Source organism: Gymnodraco acuticeps, unplaced genomic scaffold (assembly GCF_902827175.1).
Source record: "Gymnodraco acuticeps unplaced genomic scaffold, fGymAcu1.1, whole genome shotgun sequence".
Classification (NCBI taxonomy): Eukaryota; Metazoa; Chordata; class Actinopteri; order Perciformes; family Bathydraconidae; genus Gymnodraco; species Gymnodraco acuticeps.
The window spans coordinates 13846-22324 of record NW_022990108.1 but is presented as its reverse complement, the minus strand read 5'-3'; positions in this window follow the sequence as shown (position 1 = coordinate 22324).

Below are 8479 nucleotides of genomic sequence, written 5' to 3'. Positions count from 1 at the left end.
CAAGACATCTTATTATATTAACCTGTTCAAGAGGTTGCTCATACCATTTTAACGATATAGGAGCAATGTTCTGCCGTTTTGTAAAACAAATGACCTGCGTCTTAGCTACTGACAGTTTGAATCCCCATGTATTTGTCCATTTCTCCACTTCAACTATTGCAGCTTGTATTTTCTTTCCAACATGTGCTACATTGCGGCCTTTTGCCCACAAAGCCCCATCATCTGCATACAAAGATTTCCCCACACTTGGATGAACTTGATTAAAGATGTCATGTATCATTATATTGAGCAGCAACGGACTACACACACTACCTTGCGGAGTACCATTTTCCACAGCATAAACACTTGAATATTCTGCACCTACTCTTACTTGTATTTTCCTGTCCAGTAAAAAAATCATAACCCAATTATATGCTTTACCACCAATTCCCAATGATTTTAACTTGATTAGTAGTCCTTCCTTCCAGAGCATGTCATAAGCCTTTTCAATATCAAAGAAGACTGCAATCACTACTTCCTTGTTGGTCTGTGCTTTCCTGATGTCTGATTCTAAGCACAATATAGAATCCATTCTATTCAGACCCCTACGGAACCCACTTTGATATGGGGACAACAGAGCTTTACTTTCTAAGATATATGTTAACCTTTCTGTAACCATTCTTTCCATGATTTTGCATAAATGAGATGTCAGGGCAATAGGCCTGTAGCTAGATGGATCTGAAGGCTCTTTCCCTGGCTTTAGGATGGGCACTATTATCGCTTGTTTCCACTCTGAAGGAAGTTGGCCAGAATCCCACACCCTATTAAACAACCTTAACACAATGACTAGAGAGTTATCTGTCATGTGTTCCAGCATTTTGTAACAAACACCATCTTTCCCAGGAGTGGTTTGGTGAGCACTAATAATTGCTCTTCTCAACTCAAACATACTAAAATGCAGGTCCAACTGATCCCCTAACACTTCTACTCTATCCAATATTCTCGGGTTTTCCATTCGTGTATTATTTCTGCACTGCCTGGCTTCCTCTGTAATATTATCTGAACTATGAACTTTCCTAAATGTTTGAGCTAGAAGTTCCGCCTTTCCTAAGTTTGTGACAGCCATTTTGTCCCCTCTGCTCAAAACTGGCAACTCATAATTCCTTCGAATTCCCCCCATTCTCCTAATCATGCCCCAAACACCTGCAAGCTGTACTTCTCTTCCAATACTATTGCAATATTGCCTCCAAAAAGTGCGTTTTTGCGTTCTTATTGTTCTCCTTACTATAGCCTGGGCCCTTTTATCCTGATTCAAAGCTTCCTGAGAATGGAGTTGTTTGAGTTGCCTGAATGCTTTATTCCTGTCTTTAATGGATTTGCTACATTCACCATTCCACCAGGGTACACTGATGGTACACCTAACTCATGCACTTTCCGGAATTGTTTCTTACCTGAATGAATGATAACCTTAACCAGCTCATCATTGAATTTATTTATATCATCATAATTTTCCTCTTGAAGTGTTTTACATCTATTCGTACTTACAACTTGGAAGGCATCCCAATTAGCCTTTCCCAATTTCCATCTAGGAATTTTCTTTTCCTTTTCAAACCTTATGTTGGTCCCAACTTTAGTCATCACCGGATAATGATCGCTGCCCACTGTAGTATGCTTTACCACATTCCATGTACTTATACCTGCTAAAGCACTAGATACAAATGTCAGATCGAGTACTGCTTCTATATTCTTCGTGCAATTATATTGTGTTCCTTCTCCAGTGTTAATACACACTAGCCCGTGTTCATCTATAAATTCTTCAACTACTGCACCATTTGCATCTGTGCTACTGCTTCCCCATAGCGAGTTATGTGAATTAAAATCCCCACACCATATTACTTTGTCTTGCAGTGAACCCCCAGCATCCTCTAATATACTTTGATCTAATTTCCCACATGGATTATAATAATTTACTATATCTTGAGGTCCTCTATCATTCCATACCCTTATAACTATTGCTTCATGATCTGTACTTACATGCATAACTTTGTAACTTATCCCACTCTGTATGAATGTTGCAACTCCTCCCCCTCTGCCAGAGTCCCTATAGCTCGTCTAACTGCAGTATATCCCTTCACAATAAAATCCAGTTGTGGTTTCAGCCATGTTTTATTGAATACAAAGAACATTAGGTTTCTCTCCCAGGTTGTCAATATATTTTTTTAACTCTTGTCCATTTGCAATTAAACTTCTAGCATTCCACTGCAGTACAATTACCACCATCAGGATGATCCAGTCCATGTCTGAGGTTATTGGACGTCATCATTTAGGATATCTTTCACGTTTCCCCAGTGCATCCCTTTCACATCAAGGTACTTTTCAGCTGATTTGACAATTATTTTGATTCTTTCATTCTTTCATGCTTGTAGTCTGCGGTGAACAGCCATAAACAGTACAAACTCTCTTTTCTCACTATCAGAGTGTCCTCCTTCAACTTAACACAGTTGTGGACTTTTCCTGTTTCTTTGCTCTTATTGTTGTTTCCCATTTTAACCTGCGTTCCTCCTGAAACTGTCTTTGCTGCCTCTGCATAGCTAACTCCCTGCGTCATCCTGACTCGCTGCACCTCTTCTGCTTTCTTGCTAACCTCACATCCCCGGTACGCTGAGCTATGCTCCCCTCCGCAATTGCAATATTTCAGCTTTGCCCCTTCTTCGCATTTGCCGTATTCATGATCTCCACCACATCTGCCACACCTTTGTTTTCCCTTGCACACTGCCGCCACATGTCCAAATCTCTGACATTTAAAACATCTTAGAGGTGGTGGAACATACGGTCTCACATCATAACACATATATCCAATAAGTCTCTTTTCCGGAAGCCTTTTTTCATCAAAGGTGATCAGAACCGAAAGACTATCTTCTTTAATCCCATTGCGGTTTGCTTTTGATAGCTTTGTTCGTTATTCTCGCGTCCAGGAGAGAAGCCTTAAAAAAGGAGACTAATGGAGTCTCTGAAAAGGTTCAAATGGGTACTTTAATTAAAATGGCGAGGTAATGTTACAAGCAGAAGATGGTTCAGAGAGAGGGAAGAGAAAAGCTCCCTCTCTTGCCCCTTTCACACCAGCGCTTTTTCAGCTCCGGCTCGGAGCTGGAGCCTGAAAAGCGCCGGTTTTTCCTGTTCACACCGCAGCGGCGCCGTCTCTTAGCTCCGGAATCCGGTTCACTTCCAGCTCCAAATTTGTTTCGGTCTAGAGGCAAGAGCTTCGGAGCTAAGAGGTGGCGTCGCTTACGTCTCTCTTACGTCGAGGCGTGCAGGAAACTAAACCCACCTCCCCTGAACATGGGTCGACTGTCATGCCTGCCTACAAGCAGTAGTGCTTATAAACATACTTTATAAAGTCAGGCAACACTAACCAGGCTTCGTGTGATTCTGTTTATTTGTACCTTACTTTGACCATCCGTTCATTGTTATTGATAATTGTGGAGAGAGGCAGAAGTGTTGTTTTGTATTGTAGCAGCTATCGGATGGAATCAATACATGGGCTGCACAGGTTGTCGTGTCCGACTATCACAAGTAGAATCATAATAAAAATACGCCTGTAAAATGTGCCTGTAGAAAACGGTTTATGCCACAATAGGATAGCAATAGCAAGTAGTCAGTTTAGCTTCGGTTGCTATGCTAACATCACCCATTTTATACCAGAGAAACTTTCATAACAGCGTTGTGATGCCAAACAGCGTCAATTCAGACTGACACTGATTCAGGGGAACTGGGGATATGTATCAGCTGCTTGTGTGAGTTGGACAGTGAATACTTTAGAGTGGCCACTGCAGTGTGAGCTAACCGGGAGCTAACGGGAGAATAAACTCCCGTGGAAGAGCAGCCAACACTTCAGCGGTCGGTAAATGCCGCAGAAACACATTAATAAACAATGAACCACGGCACTCTGGAGAAAAGCATAAGGTTGGAGAAGTCGTTATTTAATTTAATCTGGCTTCGTGTGATTAAAAGCAACACGATCATCGACACGACGCAGTTCCCCGTTGTTGTGAGCGCCGTAACGCCATTGGGGAAAAAAATCAGCGATGTAAACGGTGACGTCATGACGCAGCAGCAGCAGCACCCAGTCGGGCTCTGGGCGGTGTGAACAGAGCGGGAGCAGAAAAGGGAAACTGGAGCTGAACCAGAAAAGCTCTAGCTCGGAGCTAGAAAGGGAAAAGCGCTGGTGTGAAAGCCGCATCAGTGTGTCGGCCGAGCAGAAGAGGTTCTCCACACATTCGTCTTTCCCGCTTGCTGGCTGTTCGCTCCTCCTCTCTGGGGAGTGTGGTGACGTAGGGGACTTCCCCCCTCGTTCTTCTGTGTCCGATATTTCATTAAACAGAGGATTTCGACATTTTACATTCATTGCTTACGTCCACATGCCTTTTCTCCTCCTTATCTCTTTCATAACTGTATATGTAATACATGTTAACGGCGTCAATAGCCACTTTAATGATACTAATGGACGGTAGTCCCGGATGTCGTCATGAAGGATTTTCAGAATAAAAGCTGGGTATTAAGATTGTGCGAGAACTTCCGGTATGTTCTAACTAAATTATGCCATAAAACATTGATTTTAATTTGTAACACTTTCATGCGTTCGACATTACTTATTTTTGCATTTGTTATATTCCCTTTCACATCATCAGCTGCTATTCTGACGGGGATTCCTGTCACAACTCCCCTGACTAGCTTTCTACCACTGAACAGTGAACATTCCACTTTCTTACCCTCCACGGTACTCATCTCTATCCCTACATTTGATCAACATTGATCCATTCTTCAATACTTTAGCATTCATTACCTCCTCGATGTCTTTACTGATGGATTTAGTTAACCGTATAGGGTTCCACACGCCGAACGAAGCTCCCTCTTGTGCAAGTTTCACAACCACCATGAACTCCTGTTGCCTATTTCCGACTACTCTTTCTCTCCTTTAGGACGCTTCAAAAGTTGTATAATTTTGCACGGACGCCAGGACCAGTGAACAATTTGACATTCTGGAGACAATGGGTTAAAATTGTCCAAGGTGCTCGCGAGCGTCACCTATGAAAAACCCATTTCGGAATACATTTACAAAGTCGCACTGTAAGTCCGTTTGACCTGACATTTTGCACACTTATCTGGGTGGACCTGCTCTACATTTGGTCCTCTTGAACCTCTAAGCTCCGCCTACTTTGATTTTTCTTTATTAGCATAATGTTCAAAACAGTGAAATATTCACTTAAATTTCAATTTAAAGTTTTTTGACGCCAAACTTAGTATACAGCATTGGTAGAGGGTCACACATAAAACGCTAGGAAATGAGCATGTTTAGTTGATAAATATGGCCACCATTAATCAAAACGTATTTTCAAAAAGGCGGGGCTTCGAAAGAAATGCTCATAACTCATCAACAATGTATCCAAATATCACAGATGTTGGTGGATAGCTTCAATCTGTCTTGGGGAATAGGCACAACAAAGTATTTTGATTTTGGACTTTAGGGGGCGCCAAAAACATCACAAATGTATAAATCAAGAACGGATGGACGAAATAATCTTTTTTTTTTTTTAGACATACTCTGGGGGTGAGTCTGAACTGAGATTCAAAGTGTCGAAATGAATGACGAATGTGGGCGTGGCCTATACTCTTTTTTTTTAATTGCAATGCGCTTAAATGTGCTTCGGACGCAAAACTTTGGACACACGTCACAGCCCACGACCTTTTGGACAATGTAAAAAAAAAAAAAAAAGAAGCTCAGTTACACAGACATTCCTCATGGAATTGCAGACATATTTCTAGATGGCTTCCATTAGCCCCGGCCCCCAGAAAGTCAGCCATTTTGAAAAATGTGCGCATTTCCAGCGTCAGTAGAGTACACATTTTTGCGAACTCCTCCTAGGGAAATGATCGAAAAAATTAAATCAAAGACAAGTTCAGCCCATATCCAATGTCATGCTAAATTGCGAAGAAAATAGTTGCTAGCTCAATCGGGGACGTCGTAAGCTAACAGAGAATATACAATTTTTGACAATTTACATGTCGCAAATTACTCCAAACTACTCGCATATGGTTTTTCCGATATTCAAAAAAACGCTGTATACAGATTGCTCTTATGATTGCGGACATATACATACAGGAAGTTGACCATTTTTTTAAATGTGCGTTTTTCATGCATTTTAAGCACATTTTTCGACCTCCTCCTTGGTAAATGATCAGGAAAATTACAATACAGTAAAGGTTCAGCCCATATCCAATGTGATGCAAAATTGCAAAGAAAATAGTTGCTAGCTCAATCGGGGAGATCGTAAGCTAACAGCGAATATACAATTTTTGAAGATTTAGATGTCACAAATTGCTCCAAACTACTCGCATAGTTTTTCCGATATTCACGAAACACAGTATACACATTGCTATTATGATTGCACACATATTTCAAATTGCCTTCCATTAGCCTTACTTAGGCTAATGGAGAATGTACAATTTTTGACCATTTATATGTCAAATAAGCTACTGAGACCAGCCTGTCTGCCTGGCGCATCAACTCTCTCTCACACACACACACACACACACACACACACACACACACACGCACACACACACACACACACACACACACACACACACACACACACACACACTCACACACACACACACACACACACACACACACACACACAAGTCTGTTGACTGTTAGTCCAGCAAGGCCCTCTGCTGGCGGCACATTCAATTACAACAGACACCTATACACTCCACAACACACACATGCAGCTCCTAAATCATATAATATATATCAGGCTACAGCCCTTGTATATTTTATTATGTGAAGCAATATATGGTTTCATGAAAAATATCTACTGTTTATTTGTAGATATCTACTAAAGCATACAAGTATTAGTTCATTCAAAGAAAGGCTACATCATGCCTGTGATTTGGCCCGTGAGTCGCTCCGGACCGCCCAGTTTAAAATGAAAGCCCGGTATGACAAAAAGTCAGTTGTTCAGGAATTCCAAACCGGTGACCGAGTATTAGTTCTGCTGCCCGTTGTTGGTTCGGCCCTGCAAGCAAAGTTTTCCGACCTGTATGAGGTGGGCCGTAAGCTCAGTGGAACGGATTATAAAATCGCACTCCGGATCGTAGAAAAAAACGTGTGTGTGTCACATAAACATTCTTAAAATGTATGTTGATTGTAAAAGTGGCGCCGCTCAATCTCCGATATTAACGCCTATTGCCTCTGTGTCTGTTAATCAGCCACAGTGATGACGGGCTGAGCGACAGGCGCGCTTCTGTGTCCTGTGCGCGCCTCGGTAATTCAGCGATATTGTCCAACCTGAATGAACATTTAGCACATCTGTCCTACTCGCCCTCGGCTGATATTCGCAGGCTTACTCACACACAGCCACACAGACACAGGAGGAGGAAGAAATATCTGCACACAAATTACATAACGACCCAAGGTCGTAACAGTTACCCTTGGTTATAGCTCCTCCAGAGAGACCTCTCTCCTCTAAATCAGTGTATTCTCGGTTACGGCTCCAACAGACTGCCTCCTCGATAATCGATCCTTGATGAGCCTTAAGAGAAATGTGTTTTCCTTCGAGACGGCGCGCCGACATCCATTTCCGGGTCGCTGCCGGAGGATCGCGGAGTCGAGGACGCGAACATTTGAGAAATAACAAACGGCTCATTTCAGAGGACTCGCGTGTGTCGACTTGACGCCGAGCTGACCGGCGACCCTCCCCGACAGGCGCAAAGATGTGAGGGCCCGTCCACAACTGTGCACGACTGTGACCGCAGTTTTAATTAGTTTTATTATTCAAATTTAAAATGTATTTTCAGTGTTTATGTATTGATCACATATATTTGTTTTTCTGTCTACAGCCATATTTATACATTTATTTGGGAGTGTGTATGGATAGTCTTTATATATCATTTTTTATTTCTCTATGTTTAATTGTATTGTTTATATATATTTTATATATTTATGTTTATTATTTATTTGTGATGTTTATATTATATTATATTTGTGATATCATTTTAGTCTTTTTTACATTAGGTTCTAACTTTTTAATATATTTGTTATATATTTAGTTTTATTGTTTAAACCTTTATTATCATCTGTTTTAAATATTATACGTTTTTTTCAGTGTTTTTTTCAATAAATGTTTAATTGTTAGTGTTTATATATGTAGTATATTTTTGTATCCTTACCCAGGTTGAACCTATATTATTATTGTCTGCAGGTAGAGACTGTGAGCAGGTCAACCCGTGGGGCGAGTCCTCTCCGGACGACCACCGCTCAGAGGGACAGGGGCGCCCCGGGACAGAAACAAACACACCTCCAGCTGCAGAGAGGGGTATCTGATGTAGCGTCTACTAATTTAAATAATGATTCACTGACAGATTAACATAACATCATAACACAGAATATAGATGTGTGAAATGGGTTGGTACTACCTTTATTTTGGCATATTTTGAA